This window comes from Oryctolagus cuniculus, chromosome 14 (genome assembly GCF_051225735.1).
Source record: "Oryctolagus cuniculus isolate XC-2025 breed Fujian yellow rabbit chromosome 14, ASM5122573v1, whole genome shotgun sequence".
Lineage (NCBI taxonomy): Eukaryota > Metazoa > Chordata > Mammalia > Lagomorpha > Leporidae > Oryctolagus > Oryctolagus cuniculus.
The window spans coordinates 39,076,685-39,099,696 of NC_142880.1; the positions used below are offsets into that span (position 1 = coordinate 39,076,685).

The 23,012-nt window shown below is 50.2% G+C and overlaps 1 long non-coding RNA gene across 1 annotated transcript; it reads right to left on the reverse strand.

Moving 5' to 3' along the window:
• Window positions 1-1,172: 1,172 nt before the first annotated feature.
• Window positions 1,173-13,071, reverse strand: LOC108178928 (uncharacterized). The gene is made up of 3 exons (XR_007914361.3): window positions 12,790-13,071; window positions 12,541-12,693; window positions 1,173-1,340 (listed from the first exon to the last, which is right to left on the reverse strand). It is a non-coding gene; the product is annotated as an uncharacterized LOC108178928 (long non-coding RNA).
• Between the last annotated feature and the right edge of the window lie 9,941 nt (window positions 13,072-23,012).

Sequence of the window (23,012 nt, forward strand, 5' to 3'; positions counted from 1 at the left end):
AACCATTCCGAACTGGCATGGGCACACACCAAGCAGCATCTTAACCACTGAGCCAACTGCCTGCCCCCAGTGTTATTTTGATGCAAAAAAATTTGAAACCCGTGCATTGTTTTTCCATAACACTCATTTCCCAGGAACCTTTAAGACTCCTCATATTTAGTGCCCCATTGTGATTGGAGGAGCAATGCCTCCCCTCTAGGGGTCTTTCCATTCAACCCACTGTCTACATCTTTCTTCTCCCACTAAGAGTTTCCACGCTTTCTTCCCCTCCTCCAAGTTCAGAAACCTTCCCCCTGTGCTTTCTGTCCTGCCAAAGCACTGCCTTCGCGCTAGTCCTGGGAGAGATGAGGTGAGCAATGTCATTTCAAGGAGTTTAAGTCAGCTGCTCCCCCGACCCTCCGGCCACCCCCCGCCAGGTTAGCTCCGGGCAATGGCGTCGGCAGGCTGGGCCCTGGGCCAGCGAGTGGGCCCTTGGCGAAAGCCCTTCCCACCTTCCCTTCCTCTCCCTCCTGGGAGTGCTCCCCACGGAAGCAGGAGTGAGGCTGAGGACAGGCTGCGCATTCTGCCTGCTGTCTCCCTTGGTGGCTGGATGCTGAAAACGATCTAATTACGCGGGAGGGAGTGATTGTCCATCCTAAGCTGGGATATGGTTTTCTGTGACTGTGAAAATGGAGAAAGCAGCCCGGCCCTGTGGAAGGGCTCCCCTCCCAGGCCAGGCCCAGCCCTCACTCTCAGCACCTGAGCAGAGCTGGGCTGAGCTGGGCCCTGTGGGGAGTGGCAGGCCCTCAGGGCCAGATGAATCCATGGAGGAGGGGCCCAAGCTTTCTCTTTCATCACCTCCTCCTCAAGTCTCTTCCGTGTGATAAAAAAGACAAGGCCTGTGGCACCAACTCCAGGAGATAAAAGTACTTTCAGAGGGGAGATGAGTTATCAGAGCTCCTGGGTGTGTGTGTGTGTGTGTGTGTGCAAGTGCACCTGTGGGCGGTGCTTGCGATACTGGCAACTTACACTTTGGGGTGATAAATTGCATCAGGAGCACCTGTGCCTTCTGTCTTCTCACTGATGACACCACACAGACACACACACAACACACACACACACACACTTCAGGACCACCCCTCCCCCCCCCATAGTCCAGCAAAAACAGTTCTAGGGAATCAATCATTTCCGACCTACTACAAGTTCAAGCCAATGTGTTATTTCTTCCAAGGTCATCCGCACTGTAAGCCTTGGCCCCAGTCATTAAACAAGTCATTGTGCGTTGTGATGAAGGGGCAGCACACACCAGCCCAGGGGCAGGAGAGAACAGGGGCAGCAAGAGTTGACGTCCACTTCCAGTCCTGCACAGAGAGAAACAGAGATTTTTCCCAAGCTTTGGCTTTTTTGTTTGTTTGTTTGTTTTTGTTTTTGTTTAAACCTCTGCTGCACTTACTGTCAACAGAACCTGCTATTTTCACCATTAATCCCTTAAGGTGAAAACATTTTCCTTCAAAGCCCAGAACTGTTCCTTAGAAGGGGCGGTACAGTGACTGGACAGGAGGGGACCACGCTCACGTTCGCGCAGTAGCCACCTTAGACCGCGACTGGAATGGACATAGAGCAGGGGGAGTTAGTGACCGGAAGAGGAAAGCAGGATGATGCGGCGGAAGGAGCTCCAGCCTAAAGTCAGGAGACCCAAGTGTGCCAACAGCCGTGTGGCGCGGGTCAGGAGACCCGAGTGTGCCAACAGCCGCGTGGTATGGATCAGGAGTCCTGAGTGTGCTAATAGCCGCGTGGCGTGGGTCAGGAGACGTGAGTGTGCTAATAGCCACGTGGTATGGATCAGGAGACCTGAGTGTGCCAACAGCCGCGTGGTGTGGGTCAGGAGACCTGAGTCCACTGATAGCTAAGTGGCGTGGAGTAAGTCACTTTTCTTTTCTGTTCTCAATGGCAAGAGGAAATGCCGCAGGCTCTCCACACGGCAGTTGTGAGATTCAAGAGAGCACATGCAGAAGGATTTTTCTAGAAAAAGATTTATTTATTTGAAAGGCAGAGATAGAGGTAGAGATGGGTGATAGATGGATGGGTGGATGGATAGATAGATAGATAGATAGATAGAGCTTTTTATCCACTGTTCACTCTCCAAATAATCGCAGTAGAAGGGCTGGGCTAGACCAGAGCCAGGAGCCAGGAGCCAGGAGCTCCATCCTGGTCTCCCACCTGGGTGGCAGAGTCCCATGTACTTGGGCCATCTTCCTCTGCATTCTCAGGTGCATTAGCAGGGAGCTGGGTTGAAAGCAGAGCAGTGGGACTTGCACTGGAGCTCCTGTGGGTCGCAGGTGTCACGGGGCCATGGCTTAACCCTGTGCCACAACACCAGCCCCTGTGGAAAGAATTTTAAGCTGCTGAGACTATTGATGAGTGTTTGAGTCTGTGAGACGGAGCTCCTTTCTTAGCTGATTGGTGTCTCCAAGGTGCTGGTGCCTACAATTCATGTCCCTCCTGGGAAAAGACAGGGTGGGGCTGAAGCCAGCAGGAGCCTCCCTCGGTCTCTGTGGCCTTTTGGTGGGCAGCAGGGGCTCAGACGTCTCGCTGGGACTCCAGACTCGGCTAACAGCCTCTTCTCAGTAAACATCAGGGTCACGTGTGCCACGTCAGGTGCCGGGCACAAATGCTAGGCTTCTCCTCTGTTTTTTTTTTCTTATTTTTTTAATTTTTTTCTTTTTTTTTTTGACAGGCAGAGTGGACAGTGAGAGAGAGAGACAGAGAGAAAGGTCTTCCTTTTGCCGTTGGTTCACCCTCCAATGGCCGCCACGGCTGGCGCGCTGCAGCCAGCACACCGCGCTGATCCGATGGCAGGAGCCAGGTGCTTCTCCTGGTCTCCCATGGGGTGCAGGGCCCAAGCACTTGGGCCATCCTCCACTGCACTCCCTGGCCACAGCAGAGGGCTGGCCTGGAAGAGGGGCAACTGGGACAGAATCCGGCACCCCAACCGGGACTAGAACCCGGTGTGCCGGCGCCGCAAGGTAGAGGATTAGCCTAGTGAGCCGCGGCGCCAGCCTGGGCTTCTCCTCTGTACACCCAGAGTGGTCCAGCCTGCAACACCACTGGCCACTGCAGCCTCCAGCTACTTGGCAAAACTGGTGTTCCATTTCGGAAAAGAAAACTTGTTCATGTTGGCGAGGCAATGACCCCTGAGGCCCACCCGTCCTGAGGTTCGCTCTAACAACACACAGTGCAGGACACAGGACAGCCGGGCAGTGGCTGGATCCCAACTCAGAGATGCATGCAGGAAAACACCCTGCTTCTCCTTTCTCCGCTTTGCTGCCAGCCACTGGCACCCCGGAAACTTAGGAATTTGACTTCATTCTTCATTTTCCTCCTTTGTGTCGTCTGTACGCACCCCTATCTCAAAGGCGTTGGGGGCAAGGTGCCACTGCTCCCATGCGTCGTTCCTGCCGGCTGTGGTTCCAATGTGTGCCCTGAAGTTCATGTGCTGGAAACTTAACCCGACCCTGTGTTGGGAGGCGGAGCTTTCTAAGAGCGATTAGGTCATGCGGCAGCACCCTTGTGAATGGATTAATGCCATTCCTGGGAGAGTGGGTTGTCAGGAAAGTGAGTTGCCCCCCACCCCTGCACGCTTGTTCCTGCATGCTGGTGCCCCGCCCCCTTCTGCCATGGGATGACTCAGCACAAAAGTCCTTGGCAGATGTCAGTGCCATGTTCTTGGACTTCCCAGCCTCCAGACAAATCTCTTTTCTTTATAAATTGCCCAGCCACAGGTATTCTGTTCTGGGAGCGGAAAAGAGACCAAGATGCCGCCTGAGTCTGGGGGACTGAAGAGTGGGCCCTGAAGCCAGTGCAAAGGCCAAGGTTAGAATGGCAACCAGGCATTGAGCATTGGCCTTCTGAAAGTGTCTCGTGGGTCAGGAGCACCGAAATGGACCGCTGAGGTCTGTGGGGCTCAACTCTGCACTCCCTCATCAGTGACGCCACGTCCTTTGTCCCAGGTTCTCCACCAGGAGAACCATGTAGGACTTTGCCTCCAGGGCCTTTTGGGACAGGGAAGGCCACAGACAGGGAACCCCTCTGGCCCCAGCTGTGTGATGCCACTCCATGGAACCCCTAACATCTCTCTCTCTCCCCAGCCTCTGTGGAGGCTTCCTTGGAGAATCAGATCTGGAGTGGACATGGGGTAAGGCATGGCGAACCATTTCTCAGCACAGCCACCAAAGAAAGCCCAGCTGCTCCAGGATCTATATGTTTTCACAGGGAACCAGCTCCAGCAACAGATGTCGGCAAAACCGTGCCAAAGCTCCCCATCACCCATTTGAGCTTCAAGAAAGTGCTGGAACTAAGAATGACAGCCAATACAAGGGCAAGAGAGGACAAGAGAAAGCAGAACCAGGGTCTGAGATGCAGGAGCCTTTAGGGACCCCCAGGGACGGAGGAAGCAGAAATCAGCAATTCAGTCCTTCATTCTTTCCTTCGTTATGTACGCATGTATGCCTGCAGGCATGTATGCGCCTCCTCGTTGCAAATCACATTAATTCACTTATTTATTCAAATATTCATTGAGCACCTGCTCTGTTCCAGACATCATGAGCAAAATCAGGCCCAGCACTGACCTGGTGGAGCTTACGGTTCCGTGGGGGAAATAAGTATTAATCCCGGAATCACACCGAGAGCTCAGCGATCACCAGCTGTGATGAGCACAGTGCAGGAAGGTGCTCAGAGGTCCCCGCAGGAGTGGTGTGCAGGGGTCCCTGCGCCCTGGCTACTGAGAGCCGACTGCTCCCTCTCCAGGAATGTCGGGAGCCAGGCATTAAATGCCGCCACTGCTTAAAAATGAGTTCTATGAACTCATAATTAAATAAATTGCATTTTCAAAGATCACAAAAGCATCAGACTCATCACTTCATGTTTTGCATATCACCATGATTATCTATGTTTTTTAGTATCTGGATGATGGAAATACGATAGGAGGCTGTAACCACATTTCTCTTCCCGGCTCCACTGGCCAGCTTGCAGTTGGCCATGGCGGGAGTGTTTATACGGAAATACCAGTACAAACCAGTGTTTTTTTGTTCCAGAGATTTACTTGTTGCCCATTTTCCAGCACCCCATTGCATGATGTCATTGCATGATGTCATTGCATGATGTCATATAGCAAGCAGCAAGGGTCTAACCTGCAGAGAGACGTGCCAAGATAACCATGGATTGTGTATCAGATGTCACTAGTTGTTCTTTCAGACTTTTTCTTAGCTTGCCCTTAAAACATGGTGGCAATTTTTTGGGTTAAGAAACTACATATCCCAGCCTCCCTCAGGGCTTGGGGTTGGAGTCATGTGACCCAGTTCTGGCTAATGACATGGAAGAGATCATTTGCTGCAGATTTCTGGGACAGCTTTTGCTTCTGAAAGTGGGTGTCACCCCTTCCTCTCCATGTCTTCCTTCTTCTTCTTCCTGTCTGGGGCAATGGCTGGGACAGCTGTGTTGTGACCTGAAGGGGTCGTGGGGATGAAACAGCAAGAATGGCCAGGCAGGGAGGCAGGGAGAGCTGGGTGTGGATGACTATGGTGCTTCTGGATCTCCTGTGTGAACAATGAACCCCTATTTGCTTAAATTACTCAGTTGGGCTCCTTTAACATGCAGCCAGGTGCCATTTCTTACAAAGATGAGAAGTGATGTCTGGGCTGACTTAATAGGAAGAGGCAGAAATTGAATGCCAGCTCAGTGGAGTGGGGCCTTAGTGCCAAGTAAGCAGGTTTGCTGTGTGGCTCAGCCCTCAGATTTGCCCCCTCTGGGCTCTTGACCTCTCCCTGCTCAGAGAGCCTGGAATTTCCAGTTGAAAGGGAAAACCACAAGGAGGTTGCTAAGGCAGGAGCAGCTTCGTTAGTCCCAGGAGGTCTCATTTCATGGATTAATGAGCAGTGGCGTGGCTCCCATACAACAACCTCTCCTCCTCCTTCTCCCAGCTCCTGAACAGCTTTCCAACCTCAATTCCAAATTCTCAACCCCGGGCTGGCCCTTCCCTGCCTGCCCCGAAGCTGCTTCTTCAAGGAGGCACCGTTTGAATCCTAGCACAGAAAATTCTCAAAGAAAAAAGCCTTCAGCTGTCTGCTGGGGTTTGTGTATCCTGATTACGGAGCGCTTTCCTCTGAAAGGGACTCATCTCTATAGAAACTGCCACGTCACTGGCTCTGCAGGCACGGACTGAGCCCTTGGCTGCCCCTTCCAGAACATTTCCCACCAGACCCACCTGGGGACCAGGGAGGAAGAGGACCCTGGAGCCATCCGTGGCTTGAAATGCCTCCCCTCCCCTCCTTCCCTTCCCTCTTTCTCCCTCTCCCTCCCTTCCTCTCTTTCTCCTCCCTGCACTGCAAATAGAAGGAAAAAGCAACTCCCTCCATGCTACAGGACATTCTCTGCCTTTCTACTTTCCTTCCCACCCATGGGAAGATGAGGTTGCAGCCATGCCCATGCACACACGTGTACACACGCGCACCCTGTTCTGGTGAGATGAGAGGGCTCATCTGCTGGCACACTCAGGGGCTCCATGTGGTTTATGAGACCTCAAGGCTAACCCAGGCCAGCCTCGCAGAAATCTCTTGGGTCAACCCAAGGGGAGCTTGTGCTGAAGGAGTTAGGGGTATGGGGGGGTCCCTCCTCCTGTGTTAGAGGGGTATAAGCTCACATGTCTGTCTTCTAGGCAAAGCTATGATCCTCCTGCACTGAAATGCGGGTAGTCCTTGCCTTACAGAGTGCTCAGTGCAGCTTTTCATCCACGTCAGGGCATCTGGGAGAGGAGCTCTGAGCACCCACCCTGGGACAGCAGTCGCCCACCAGGACTGTCTGGGCAACTAGGACCTGCGACTGCTCCCTTGATCACGCGTAAGCGTGTGCTTTACCAACACTGCATCTAGAAACTGGCCTCTTGAAACTCGTCCTTCTTTGAAGGCCACACTGCTTCTGAAAATTGAGAAGTTTAGGAGCTTGGAAGCTTTTGAATAACAGGTGGGCCCAGAAGGCAAGAAAGGAATGGTGCTGTTGAAAGAGGAGTCGATTTCCCGGAGGATCCCTGTAGTACAACATTGCACAGGCATGTATATAGGCGAAGGAAAATATCCACCCACGGTGCATGAGGGTGCCTGTCTCCCACGCCCTGCCTGACACATGTGTGCTTTTTTAAAAAAAAAATTATGATGATGATTTTTATTTGTTTGAAAGGTGGAGTTACAGAGAGGGAGAGGCAGAGGCAGAGAGAGAGAGAGAGAGAGAGAGATCTTCCATCTCCTGTTTCACTCCCAGGGCTGGGCCAGACTAAAGCTAAGAGATTCATCCAGGTCTCCTACGTGGGTGCGGGGGCCCGAGCACTTGAGCCATCTTCTGCTGCTTTCCCAGGCCATAGCAGAGAGCTGAATCGGAAGTGGAGCATTGTGGGGAGCAGCCCGGACTGGACTGAGTTGCTGGAATTAAGACTTATTCTATGCATCTGCTCTCCCACAATATGGCGCTGGGAGAGAAGTAAACAGCTTCCGCACAGCTGCCTCCAGTTCAACCAATTAACTGTAGGACTTGCTACTGATTGGAGGAGAGCAGCGTACTCGGCGTGTGGGCAGCCGAGTTGGGATTGGCGGAGGAGGACTATAAAGGAGGAGAGAGACGGCATGCACCAGGAACATCTAAGGGGAACATCTAAGGGGAACACCTGTGCAGCCCCTGAGAGAGCCGGCCGGCGGTGTGCCGCTCCCCTGCGGAAGTGGGGAATGTGGCCAGGGGGAACTGCCCTTCCACGGAGGTGGAAGGGATAGTAGCCAACCCGGGAAGAACCAGCAGCAAACCCGGGGAGGGCCGAGCAGACGAAAGAACAGTGCAGGGTTTAGTGTTGCTCCTCCACGAAGAGGGGGAGCGACATAATGGTGCCGTGACTCGGATATGAAGCCTAGGCAGGGTTTAGTGTCGTTCCTCCACGAAGAGGGGGAGCGACAGAGCATCAGCGGTCCAGGGAGAGACTAAGAGCGCAGAAGAGAACCTCAGCGGACTTCATCACTGCCTGCAGAGTGCCTCAAGCCCTGGAATTAGGAGGCAAACATTTTTCCTAAAATACGATATTAATAATCACCCGTAAGTAGCCTTTCGTGTGCTGTACTGGGAATCGGGCCAAGTGTGTTGACACGGAACGAACCAGGGTGACAGCAAGGGACATCAGTTAGAGATCTCGCTCTGCTGCTCACTGGTCCCATGAACTCGAAAAACCTGACTTTTCTTCTCTTTTCCCCACCATCTGCAATGTGGAGTGATAATTTTTGCTACCCAAAATTGTGAGGATCAAATGAAAGAATGAATTCATTTACGTTCAAACAAACACACAATATCTAAAAGATGTTAAGTGATAAAAAATGAGATACCATTATTATATTTTTTCCTTGTGGAAGATTCATTATTTTTTTCTGCTCATCTGGGAGACACAGAAAGACAGAGAGAGAGAGAGAGGGAGAGAGAGAGAGAGAGAGCAAGCTCCCATCTGCTGGTTCACTGCCAATGCCTGCAACAGCTTGGCCTGGGCTGGACAGAAGCTGAGAACCGGCAACTAAATCCGGGGTTCCCACGTGGGTGGCAGGGACCCAACTGCTTCTGCTATGGTTCACGGTCTCTCTGGATCTGCACTGCAGGAAGCTGGAACTGGGAGCCGGAGCCTGAACCCAAAGCCAGGCACTGTGATGTGACAGAGGGCGCTGTAACCACTGAGCCCAGTACTGATCTGGAAAAACACTATTCTTAGTGCCACACATGCGACCTGCAGCTTTGAAATCTGACACGCCGTTGAGATCGGGATTCCTACAGGTGGCAAGAATGCCTGTCTATGCTCCCCACATGCTTTAGGGACAAAACCAGTCATATCTGCCTGAGTGGCAGGGTGACTGATTTCACACAAACCACGAAACCCGGAACAAGACACCAGCAGATCCGCAGCATGAGGGCAACCCACAGGTGGAATTCACTCATGGGAAACCAAAGCTCCAGCTCTTCCAGAAATGATTCTCCCTGCCCTACCTACCTTCCTCCTTTTCATCAGAATCACAGGAGGCCGAACAGCTGAGTAAGGAAATGCAGGCTGGGGCCAGCGCTGTGGCTTGGTAGATAAAGCTGCTGCCTGCAGTGCCGGCATCCCATATTGGGTGCTGCTTCTAGTCCCGGCTGCTCCACTTCTGATCCAGCTCTCTGCTATGGCCTGGGAAAGCAGTAGAAGATGGCCCAAATCCTTGGGCCCCTGCACCCACATGGGAGACCCGGAAGAAGCTCCTGGCTCCTGGCTTCGGATTGGTGCAGCTCCAGCCGTTGTGGCCATCTGGGGAGTGAACCAGTGGATGAAAGACCTCTCTCTCTCTCTCTCTCTCTCTCTCTGCCTCTGCTTTTCAAATAAATCTGAAAGAAAGAAAGAAAGAAAGAAAGAAAGAAAGAAAGAAAGAAAGAAAGAAAGAAAGAAAGAAAGAAAGAAAGAGAGAGAGAGAGAAAGAAAGAGAGAGAAAGAAAGACATGCAGAGTTTGGCAATCTGAAGCCCACAAGATGAGTTCTACCAAGAGAAGGGTGCGTGAGGCTGGCTCCATACTCCTCCAGTGAGAAAACCATGCACCTGCTCATCCGCCTGACTCAGAATGAACGGGGCCAGCACTGTGGTGCAGCATGTTGATTTGCTGCTTACCATGCTTGCCTCCCATATGGGAACACCAGACCTGGTGCCCTGTTTCTGATCCAGCTTCCTGCTAACGCTCTTGGGGAAATGGTGGATGATGGCCCAAGTGCTTGGGCTCCTGCCACCCACTTGAGAGACCTGGGTAGGATTCCTGGTTCCTGGCTTCAATCTGGCCCAGCCCTGGCTGTGTAGCCATTTGGTGAGTGATGAGTAGATGGAAAATCTCTTTCTCTCTGTCTCTTCCTCCCTCTATCGCTCTGCATTTCAAATAAATAGACAATTTAAAAAAAACATAAATAAATGAGTCTCTATCTGAAGTGAATAAAGACTGAAACAAAGGGGTAAGCCACTGTCTATGACGCCAGCATCCCATAAGAGTCCTGGTTCGAGACCCAGCTGCTCCACTTCCAACCCAGGGCCCTGCTAATGAGCCTGGGAGAGCAGTAGAAGATGGCCCAAGTGCATGTGGAAGAACCAGATGGAACTCCAGGCTCCTGGCTTCAGCCTGGCCCAGTCCCAACCACTGTGGCCATATGGGGAGTGAACCAGCAGATGGAAGACCTCTTTCTGTCTTTCCCCCTTTTTGTAATTCTCCTTTTCAAATAATAGTAATAATAATAAATTGTTGGAAAAAAAAATACTGGCAGTGGTATTTTGTGGCCCACATGCTAAGCTATGGGATGAGTCTGTTGACTGTCCTGGAAGCTAAAGAGAGGAAATGAGTTACTGTGCAGTAGACACGCCAAACTCCTCCTTTCCAGGACCTCCCGCCTGGCCTGCGGGCTTCAGAACATCAGCATCCTATCTGTAAGGGCCGGGTCTCGTTCCCGCCCACTCCATTCTCTCCATGCTGACTCTGCCTCTGTTCTCTTTTCTTAAAAATGCAGAATCATGCTTTGTTTTCTCTTAAAAAGAACCACCTCCACAACTATAAGAGTGTTCCCCCCCCCCTTTTTTTTTGCAAGACAGAACAGCAGTTCGTAACAAAAATCACAAAAATGTTCACATTTCTTGACTTCTTCATCCCAAACTTGGGAAGCAGTCCCAGGATAACAAATTAAAAGGAGAAAAAAAAGGCAGAAGGAAGCTACATGTAGAAAAGATCTGGATAGGAAAATACTGAAAGATGTCCAATGTCCAATGGTCAAATAAACCAGTGTGGAATTTGTAAGACGAAATTTCATGCAACAGCTTTAAGGAAGAATGAAGCCTTTGTGGAAATATTTTTAATTGCTTTATTATCAGCAAAAATGGAAAATACAAGTTAGCATACGTACTATGACTAAAATGATTGAAAAATTGTGTTCATAGGCGTGGGCGTTTGGCACAGCAGCCAGGTAGCCCAAGTCCCACACAGGAGTGCTGGGCTCCATCTCCTGACCCCAGCTTCCAGCTGACGCACAGCATGGCAGGTGGCAGTGATGGCCACAGCTGGGCTGTGGCCAACAGGCTAAGCGATGAACTAATTCTTCTGCCACCCGTGGGAGAGAACCTAGCTTGAATTCCTGGCTCCTAGCTTCTGCCCAGCCTACTCCCAGCTGTTGGGAGCATTTGGAGAGGAAGTCAGAACACGGAAGCGTTTCTCTCTCTCTCTCTCTCTCCCCCTCTGACTCCCTCTTTTTCTTTCTTTCTCTCCCTCTCCAATCAATCAATCACTACAGTTTAACATCATCTGCATAAATAGAAATGTCCAAGGGGAACAGAGAGGGAGAGGACAGGGGCTGAGTTCCTCCAGGGCTGCTGCAACACTACACATGGAAGAGAGCTCTCCACGGCTCCCGCCAAGAGCCCATCTGCTTGTCCTCCTAGCCAGCTCCAAAATAGTGGAAGGAAGTAGATGGCTTCGTACCGAAGAGCATTATAAAATCGATTTTCTAAGCAGGAGTGTTGAGTTTTTGGTTCCTAATTGCCACCCCAGTTGCCCTAGCTGCCCCGGAGCAGGGCTGTCTGGAAGCTTCCTGGAAACCCAGCACAGGCGGTAGTGAATACGGGTCTCTTGATTGTCTTCCCAATGGCGCTCTCATTTCCCTAAAGCAGGACCCCAAGACAAGTTTGGAAGTGGGCATCGGGGTGGAGCAAGCCCTCACTGGTGGATTTAAAACCTGTTTTGTTAAAATTGTCCTTTTACTAAAATGCCATTAACAGTGTTCCCAAAATGTTGCAAACACAGGCACTGGAACCATACCATGAATTAAAATCAGGGACAGATTGTACCAATTTGCCGAGGCTCAAACATAAATAGCTTATTGAGCCATAAATCCAGCTTTCAAAAACACAAGTAAACAATATTAAATGAGAAAGCAATTTAATAATAAAATAGGACAAAAGCATTAAAATCGTGGATGAAAACCAGAGACGCGCTATTCTAGGCAAGTTCTTCCCCTCAAATAGTAATGTTTTTCCCAAGTACTTGGTGAATTCACATCAATTTTGCTGCAGATTGGGGGACGGAATAAAGTACTTATTGCTTATTATGTGTCTGCATAGCAAAGTCATTGAGTTATCACAATAACTCTAAGATATAAGTGGGATTATTAACTCCATGCTGCAGATGTATAAACGGAGGCCCAGAAGTCAAATCTCTGACTGCCTAGCCCTTGAGAGTGTCTTCTGACCCCCACAGAAAGGACCCCTGTGTAGAATCAGTGCTCTTAGCTTTGACCTCACAGCACCCTGGGCAGGGCTCCCGCCTGGACAGGAAACACGCCACACCACAGCATGGCCAACCTGGCCAAAACACTCACAGGGATCCCCGTGTCCTGGTTCTTCAGCCAGACACTTGCCCATTCTGTGAGCTGTGAACTAGCCTGCAAACTCGGTAAACATCAACCACCATTTTCCCCCAAAGTTAACATCCCAGTACCTGAATTTCCATGGAAATGCTGTGAAATTGCAGCCTTCTTGAAGGAGTTTCAAGCTTCTTCTTGATGACTCTGTTGCAAGTGGTGCAGAGAGCTTTGCCTGCCACTCAAGGCCCTGAGTATGCTGAGTCTGTTTGTCTCATTCATCAGCCTGCCTGGAGAGGAGAAACAGAAGAGGGCGAATTGGAGGTCACATTGCTTTTCTACCTACTCTCTCCCCTTGTCAATCACCCTACTTAAAATGTACTGACCTGAGGGGCCGGCGCTGTGGCTCACTTGGCTAATCCTCCACCTGCAGTGCCGGCAACCAGGGTTCTAGTCCCGGTTGCTCCTCTTCCAGTCCAGCTCTCTGCTGTGGCCCGGGAGGGCAATGGAGGATGGCCCAAGTGCTTGGCACATGGGAGACCAGGAGGAAGCACCTGGCTCCTGGCTTTGGATAGGTGCAGCGTCGGCTGTGGCGGCCATTTGGGGAGTGAACCAACGGAAGGAAGACCTTTCTCTCTGTCTCTCTCTCTCACTGTCTATAATTCTACCTGTCAAATAAATTTAAAAAAAAAATTTACTGTCCTGAACTACTGTAGACTGGAAGACAACTAACCACGCGGAGATCACACCGATGACAAGGAAGGGGCAGCTTCCAGGTGCGGGCACACCAGCTCTCTTCCAATTAGAGCTCCCGGGAGTCATTGTTTAGATTCCTTTCTGGGGCTTTTCCTGATGAGCTCCCCTGTGCCAAAGTCACTTTAAAAAGATCATGGAAAAGGGGATCAAAAGATGCCTATTTTGGTGTAAATCTGTGCATGTGGGGCCGGCGCTGTGGTGCAGCTGGTTAAGGCCCTGGCCTGCAGTGCCAGCAACCCATATGGTGCTAGTTCGAGTCCCGGTTGCTCCACTTCTGATCCAGTTCCCTGCTGATGTGCCTGGGGAAGCATCGGAAGATGGCTCAAGTCCTTGGGCCCCTACATCCACGTAGGAGATCTGGAAGAAGTTCCTGGCTCCTGGATTTGGATCGGCTCAGCTCCTGCTGTGGCGCCATTCAGGGAGTGAACCAGCAGATTTTAAGACCTCTTTCTCTCTCTCTGTCTCTACCGCTGTCTATAACTCTGCCTTTGAAATAAACAAAATAAATCTTTAAAAAGAAAAATCCGTGCATACAAGGGATATTCAGCCGGCACTGTGGCACAGCACGTTAATGCCCTGGCCTGAAGCGCCAGCATCCCATATGGGCACCGGTTCGAGACCCGGCTGCTCCACTTCTGATACAGCTTTCTGCTGTGGCCTGGGACAGCAGTAGAAGATGGCCCAAGTCCTTGGGCCCCTGCACCCATGTGGGAGACCCAGAAGAAGCTCTTGGCTCCTGGCTTCGGATCAGCGCAGCTCCAGCCATTACAGCCAATTGGGGAATGAACTATCTGATGGAAGACCTCTCTCTCTCTCTCTGACTCTGCTCTCTCTGTGTAACTCTGACTTGCAAATAAATAAATAAACCTTTTTTTTTTAAAAAAGGGATATTCAAAATTCTTGGAAAATCCATATGTTGAAAAAACTGCTCTTGGATTCCAGCTTCTTTTACATTAAAATTGCCTTTTAGTTCCATTTTTTATAAGTACCCTAGTATAAGGAACTCCAAAGGAAAGGTGAGCAGTATGCTGGTGTAAACCTACACGCGGATTTGTGCAAGACTATTTTAAAAGCCTTACCATCAACTCCTGGCTCAGCTGCTGCCTGGCTGTGTATGCTGACTCTCAGAAGTGCCCAGCCCCCCTTCCCATTTGTCCTCTGTGACAGCCCAGCCCTCAGGCCACAGTGGATGGGAGCAGGCTCTGTCCCCTGGAGAACCTCTGAACGTGTGCGCTGGGAGGCGTGATGCTATTTGTAATGGCAAATGACATGAAAACAACCCCAGCATGCACCAGCAGGACGGGCAGTGCCTTGTGGTGTGCTCATTCGTACCACAGATTATGCAGCACGGTCAACAAATTGGATCGATACACACTGAAAGCATAATTTGAGCAAAACAACAAGTTACAGGATTTTTCAAAGCAAGCTGTGGGACGGCTGCTTTGGCGCAGTGGGTTCAGCCAATGCCTGCAGTGCCAGCCTTCTGCATGGGTGCCGGTTCGAGTCCCAACTTCTTCACCACATGCAAGTGGAGTAGATAATGCATTATAAGGGCCCTTAAAATGTCATGAATATGGAATTAATAAGTATATTCTGTGCAAAAACATTTGAAATGCAGAACTTTTCTTAATATCCATATTCCACGGAACTTTGGGAGACCCCTCAGAGGCAAGGATTTCAAGAGTTTTTGCACCAAAATAAACAGATCATCCCTTTTTCCTGTGGACGTTTGAAATGCCCTCATTCACAGGATGTGCATGTACTCTGTGCATGGGTAGAGGCACATGTGCAGTATATAAGCTATATGGGGGGTCCCAAGGTTACACTTATTAAATCTCAATGATTGATTCAGGACTTAATCGGAGCAAAAGAATATTGAGTACCTGAGAAGACTGTGAAAGTGTTTGGAGGTAGGGGAAGGATGGGGCGGTACGAGGGGAAGGGAAAAGGAAAATCAGAAACAACTCTCACAAGTTAGGAGGGAATTGGAGACCCCCAGATAAAGTATACAAAGCTACAGGTGCCTGGCTTGTTCAGTGGCTCCTGCTCACGAGGGCGGGGCTTGTGTCCTGTCCACTCTTGGGGAGTATCGGCCATGTGCCCTGGATGGAGCCACTTTGCAGTGAGGGACCTGAGTTTGCTGGGTTGCTGTCTTTTGTCTCCTGGGACGAGGACAAGGGCAGGCTGGGCCGTGTCTGGACTCAGCTTGCTGCCCAGGCTGTCTGAGGCCTGTGGCATCTCACCGGATCTGCTTCTTGTCTGGAATCCTTCGGCATCATCGTCTGTTCTAACCTGATCACTACAAACAGCAGCACTTGACTCCTAATTAACGGAAGCGGATGCGATTCTTGAATACATGCAGCAGTGAAAGTTGATTTATGTCTCTTGCACACACACAGGGACAGCTTAATTGAATGGAGCTGGCGCAGGGTGGGGACAGGGTCTTAGCAAGGCCCATCTGGCCCAGCTCCTGTTCAGCACGGATCACTTCCCACTCATGGCAGAGATGCTAATTGTGAGTGCTACTTCCAAACACCATAGGATGTGGTGTAATTACCCTGTTCAGAGAAGAATTCCAAACAGGGCTCTGCTCTGAATTTGATGGAATATAATGAGAAATCTCTGTGGCAGATGACAGCATTCCTCTTTCAATTAATGGAACACTTGCGCAGAGTCATCCCAAAAACCATTAGGCCCTGATTAGACAGATTTATAGCCTCTGAGAAACAAACATTCTTCAGCTAGAGAGTGAGTCAACACTACCTCCTCTGATGGCTCAGAGGTCATTTATTTAGCTGAAATGTGAGCACACGGAAGAATTTTCTAGAACACTCTCCAAGCAAATCTGAAAGTCAAAATGCCCCAACGCAAATCTCATCTGACCATTTCATGGAGAGTTTCAGTCCTGCCTATGCCTCTCTCAGTCATTCATTCATTCATAAAAACCATCCAGTGAATACCTAGGGCACCTCGCTGGGAGCAGAATGTAGGGCTTGGCCATGTCCAACTGTGGGGATGACTCAGCAAGGAAAGCCTCTCACAGCAGGGCCCTGGGCACGGAAGAAGGGAGGGCAGATGTGCAATAGAAACCTTTGGTCCAAGTGCAGGCTGGGCCACCTGCTGGCTATGTGACTGGGCAAATCACAATCCTCAAAATGGGAAGAAACAAAGCCCACCTTGCAAGTCTCATCACACTGCTTTGAGTGAAATAATGCACACTACGTCTGACCATAGAGCACAGCGTAAAGGGAGAGGCTATGGATATTAGGGCATCCCCTGTCCAGGAGGGAGATTTTTTTTTAAAGACCTGTATATTTATTTGAAAGGCAGAGCTGCTTTCGGAGTTGATATGCAGAAGCACCCACTGACTCACTCCCTGAATGGCAGTGGCCAGGAACCTGGACCTCCACCTGCGTCTCCCACGTGGGTGGCAGGGCCCCAAGCACTTCGACCACCTTCTGCTGCTGCCCCAGATGCAATCGTGGGGAGCTTGATGGGAAGCAGAGCAGCACATGTAGGAAGCTGGTGTTGCAGGGGGCACTTTAACCCACTGTGCACAAAACTGGCCACGGAGAGGTGACTTCAAGCACACAGAAACACCCATCATACAAAGCAAAAACCCAGTGCCATTTTGATAAAGATATGAATTGATTGATTGGTTCAGAACGTGGTCCGCATGATGCAGCCAAATGAAGTGCAGACGGACTCACTAGAGGAAGCATTTCCTGCTCCTTCTTTCAATACTTCCGGCCCAGGTCCTTCCCCCACCCTGACAGGAGCCCCGGGAGTACCCGCGTACCCGTGCGGCCCTCAGGCTTCCTATTATCACTCTCATTGTGTCCAGTTAGTCTTTCATTTTATTTTTTTTTCTTTTAAGATTTATTTATTTGTTTGAAAGTCACAGTTACACAGAGACAGAAGGAGAGGCAGAGAGAGAGAGAGAGAGAGAGAGAGAGAGAGGTCTTCCATCCGCTGGTTCACTCCCCAGATGGTCACAACAGCTAGAGCTGCACCGATCCAAAGCCAGGATCCAGGAGCTTCCTCGGGTCTCCCACGAAGGTGCAGGGGCCCAAAGACTTGGCCATCTTCTACTGCTTTCCCAGGTCATAACAGAGAGCTGGATCAGAAGTAGAGCAACTGGGTCTCAAACCAGCGCCCATATGGGATGCCAGCACTGCAGGCAGCAGCTTTACCTGCTACGCCACAGCGCCGGCCCCAGTCTTTCATTTTCAAGGATCTGTCATTGCTCTGAAAATAATCTTTGTGCTCTGGATGCACCAAGACCTGCCTGGGCTCTGCCTTGGCCAACCCGACTGACCCAGGAAAGTAACCTGACATCTCTGAGTCCCAGCGATCCCCGCAGTGGAGGACACCGCACCAGCCTTGTACAAAGCTGCAGCTTGTACAAAGCTTCCGGCAAATGGACCACACTGGGCAATCGCAGCCATTATCATTGCAACCAAGGCCATCCCCATCCATCCGCCTCCTTTCCTCTGCTGGTGTGATGACTCAGGTTTTGATAGAGGGTTTGATTCAGTTGAGTCATATCTTCTTTTTTTTTTTTCATTTTATTGATTTGGGAGCAGAAAAATGAATATGGTTAAAATTTTATCAGCAGCCTTCAAACCAGTGATTTAAAAGACAAAGACACAAGAAAGCAGACTGTTGCAGACAAAGCACTTGCTGCTTCTTTCATGGTCCTGGAATCACAGAGCTAGAGAGACCACGTCTCTTTGGAGCCTATTTTTAGCCTTTTTTTTTTCTCTGCCATTCCCCATTTGGCATGGCTTATGCCACTTCCACCCAAGGCAGGGGACGTCACCTTGTTGCTGTGGCCACTCTCATTTCGATTATTCAGTTCACAGTTCTGTCTTACCTCAAAGCACAGATTGGAATGGGAGTGGCCAGTCTTCCAGGAGTCAAAGAAAGTGAAATACTGTGTTTTCCCTAATCCAAGATTTTTGACTCCCTGGGCAGTCCAAATACTTGTTCTAGTTATAGTAACAGAAAGAGGCATTTGTTTAGTTTTCTAGCTACAATGCCAGGGGAATGCTTCTAAAGGTAAACTGAGTCAGCTGAATCGGGGCTGCATGGCAGGGATCCTGGGTGGAAGAGGCTGTGGGTGCAGACCCTGGATGAGGCTAACGCCTTGATCTGGGAAGCTAGTCCTTGAGAATGACCTTTGATTCCCTCACAAGGGCGCACTGGGGGACGTGCGGAGTTGTTTCCAGACTCGCGCCTCCTGGGGACACCAGGGGGCACTTGGCAGAGGCCCAGAGCCATGGAGAAGAGCCAGGAGAGCACACACTGCCCCCTGACACAGCAAGAAGAATGTCTTAAACATCTGGGAATAGCGGTGGCACGTTCGCGGGGACCCAGGGGCCAGGAAGGTTGCCCTTTGTCGGGGGCAAGGGGGGGAGTGCTTTGTATCGTGTTGTTGCCCGGGGAGTTTTCCTGACGTTGACTTCTGTCCTGCCTCTGTTTTCCTCCTTCCATCAGCCTCCTTGCAGCACCTAGGGGGCTCTAGACAACCTCTCTGCAGGGATGGGTGGATGTGCTCTCCAAAGAGGGCGCCATGCTTTTCTGGGTCTGCTGCCACACCTGTTGACAGTGGTGGATGACGGACTGGTCCTGTCCCGCAGCCAACAAGGAGTTAAACCCTCTGCTCTTGTCTGCGTCCACTTCTCTTCCACTCCTCCTGCAGAGAAGAAAGGATCTAGGTAAGGAGCCACTCGGCTCCTCATCCAGACAAGTGACAGATGAACGCCTTCTCCCCACTTCCTGGGGAGGCTGGGGAAGTGCTGCTCCGGGTAGACCCTGAGAAACTGGAGTGAGCTGCGAATTGGGCCAATCCCCATCCAATCAGGATTCAGGACCACAAGTTCAATTACTCTCTTCTGTCACTCAGCCGGAAAACTCCCAAATCATGGCTTAGGAGAGGAATTCAATGTGACAAGTGTAAGAATTTTCACACCCCTGAAAATAGCTCTGGACTTTCTCCATGACAGTTATTCTTATTTCTTCACATTTCTGAAAATGTTCAGCAAGTGCATATCTGAAACACGCCCATTCTCTTCTGCACCCTGCGGGGAAGGGTTTTATTTTACATTTTTTTTTAAGAAGAGGATTTTTATTTACCATCTTCTGAGGCCGCCTGCGCCACTTCGGGTCATCCAAGGAGCAAATGACAATCAGAATAACACAAGCAGAAGGGAAATGTTTATGATGGGTTCACGGGGAGCCGCAGGCAGGGAGGGCCGAGAGCTGGACACAGACAGGGAGAAAGCAGAGCCGAACAGAATGGGATTTAGGCTACAGTAAAATTCTAACAAAGCCTCAGCCAGGCCAGTAGGGAGCCTAGAGCAAAGATTTCCCATCAGAGGCTACGAGGAAGCGTCCAAGCTGTGGAAGAGGACTTCCCTGGCCAATTTTCAGGAGCAAGTTCCATCCCAATAGGGTCTCCCGACCTCCTTCGGACTTGTAAGAATTCTTCCCTTGTAAGCTGCGCTTCTGCAAATAGAACAAGCGTTTCCTATCTGCTGTCTAGGCAGCTCCAGGGGTGGAGATGCTGTTGAAGACCCTAAAGGGATTTTGTTCTCTGGGCCCCAGGAGAACTGAATTCAAGCCCATAACAGGGTTGCTTCTCCAATTAAATCTGACCGAACTATCTTTCTAAACACCTGATCCAGGACTTGGGTTATTATGCGATTTTCATGCTAATCAAATTACATGTCCTCTCTAATAGCCTTATCTTCAAAGACTAGATAGAGGTCTAATTTGTTTGATTAAGAAGCAAACAAATGACGGTTTAGAAATTGCAATCCAGTAAATGTACTAAATTCTCCCCAGGAAGAGCCCCTGGTGAAAGGGACTATCTGGGAAAAATTAACTTTAAACATGGTGGCTGGATGGGACCATGAGTTTTTAGAAAGCCCATTTCAAGGGAAACCCTCTAAGGACTAAAGGAAAACAAAACCAGGGTCTTCAGTGAGGCAGACAAGGCAAGGAACGTAAAGAGCATAGACAGGAGTACATGGGAGACATGGGTGGTGGAGGTGGGGGGAGGCGTGGGCAGAGAGCGTCTCTCCCTGCAGCTGGAAGGCGGGGCAGGCTGTCTGATACCCCTGAACCTCCATTTCCTTATTTGTGAAGTAAAGCAAGAAAAATACTTCTTAGGACTAAGTTATTGATGGACTTAAGTAGCCCCACACAGCACAACATAGAGACAGTTCTGGGGCCTGAAGCCCTAACTTTCCATCAACAATTTGACTTTGATGGAGCCCCTGAGCCTTTGAGCCTGGTTGTTACTCTTTAAAGCAGAGGGAATGACCCCAAAGCCATAGCGCTGTTGGGAAGATTAAGTCCGAAATGCACAGAGCGTTTGGCACAGTGCTGGGTCGCAGGTGCTGGCCACCTGCCTCACGCTTCTGTGAGCACCACCGCCACTGCTGAAGGCTGGCACCTGCTTTTCTTTCCTGAGGGATTTTTCTTGCTGACAGACAACCTTTCCCACCCAAGAGGTGGGCCAAACATGCCAAGGAATGAATGTGCCCCGTCCAAGAAACAGCCCTCCGCCCGTGGTGTACAAGTGCCCCAGTCGCTGGCCGTCTCAGGTAGGGTAACCCAGGTGACTTCCTTGTGTTTCCCCATCGGTAACTGACCACAAAATGCAGACTGTATTACCCTCCTCTTCTTCTCTATGTCACTTTCCTACTCCCCTGCCATCTTTTCCTCCATTTCCCAAATAAATATTTACACTGAAGTTCTTGTCTCAGAGTCTGCTTCTGGGGAGACCACCAACACAGGCAGGCACAGAAGAACAATCAGTAGTCCAGGTGAGATTATCCTAAGAAATGTGGTTTATAGATTAACAGAGTTGGGATCCAAGATGGTGGAATAGAGAGGCCTTGCACTTACCTCCACCACGGGGAAGAACAAGGACAAGGAAAGAAGGACCTCGTTTTCGGGGAGTCACTGAGGGCAAACGTTAGTAAAGAAGTGACTGGGACTCTAAACAGCACCGAGACTTGGAAAGCCAGCCGAGAGAAGAACAAAGCCCACTGCAGCTCTTACCCTGGCTCTCTGGCTGAGGGAACTTCATTTTACCAGGAAAATGTGGTCGCGAGCAGCCCTGTTGTCACCAGAAGCCCTCAAGGCAGGAGGCAGGCACCTCCCAGGGCAGAGAGCACGCCTCTGCCTCCTGCAGTTGCGGAATTATTGGGCACAGCTTTGCAGCCGTGACGTGGGGAAGGTCATCTCTGCTTCCGGAGGCTTGGGGCCAGCAACAGTCCCTACACAAGCCCACAGGACCTCAACGAAGGAATAGCCTTTGGCATCCATTAGCATGGGGAGCTCAGTGGTCAGGACACATTCTCCTGCTTCCCCCCCGCATGCCCTGTGGGAACTGGGATCAATCCCTTCTGGGCCCTGCAGCTCTAGGTCCATGAGTGTTTGTCGTGGGGACACGTGTGCTCACCCCATGGGGGACGGGGGAGGGTCCTATCTGCATCCCACTGATCCAGGCTTACACCTGCTAGTGCACAAGTCCCAGCATAACCTGCAGTCACTGTGTAGGACCTGGGTAAGCTACTCTCCATGTCTGGCAGGTCTGTGTCTGGAGGTATATTCCACAGAGTCACCTGGATTCACCTCATGGGACCTGGGAAGGACCCTATCTGTATCTCACTACTCCAGATCCATGCTCGCCAGTGCACAATTCCCAGCATACCCTTTGCTTTTCCCATGGGACCTGGGCAAGGTACCCTTCTGACCCTGCAGCTCTAGGACTCCGGCTATTAGTTCTACATTTTTCAAAGTGATCCGAACCTACCCTGTAGGACCTAGGGAAGATCCCACCTGCATTCCACTGCTCCAGGCCCACACCGTCCGGTGTATAACCCCCTGGCATATAACCCATATGCACCCCCATGAGACCTAGGCCTAGTCCCCATCAGGCCCCTCAGTGCTGGTTCTAAGGATTTTCGTGGTACAACTCCCAGCATTACCCATGACCACACAGCGAGACCTGGGGAAGGCCCCATGCACGTCATATAGAACTAGAGCCACAGGTGTGGTGCCACTAGCCCCAGCACCTCTTGGCCTTGCCTGATGGCCACTGCCATCACAAACACCAGTGTGACTGGGATTGACATCAGAATCTCCGTATACAAATTCAACATACCAAAAAAGGTTGTGTTTTTATGCACCAGTAGTGATGTCACTGAAAGGGAAATGCAGAAAGCATTCTCTCTCAAAATAGCTTCAAAAATCAACATTTGGGAATGAGTTTAACCAAATAAGTGAAAGATCTCTACAATGATCAAGTACCTAAGTATAAGACCTACAGTTATACAACACTGATGAAGGAAGTAATCAAGGACATAAGAAACTGAAAGCTACTCCTTGTTCATGGATTGAAAGAATTAAAATGTCCACACTATGTAAATCAATCTACAGATTCAGTGCAACCCCTATCAAAATATCAATGACATTCTCTACAGAATTAGCAAAAAACAAACTCTAAAACTCACATAAAATCACAAAAGGCCCAGGATAACCAAAGTGATCCTGAGCAAAATAGTATTAATGACAGTAACAATAATAATGAAGCTGGAAGCACCAGAGTACCCAGTTTCCAAGCATACACAATGCTATCGTAATTAAAATAGTGTGGCATTGGCATAAAAGCCAACATGGAGATCCATGGAACAGAATAAGTAGTCCAGAAATTAACCTATGTACATACAGCCAACTGATTTTTGACAAAGATGCCAAGAAAATAAACTGGGAAAAGGAGAGTTTTTTCAACAAATGGTGCTGGCAAAACTGGATATGAAGAATAATAAAATTAGAT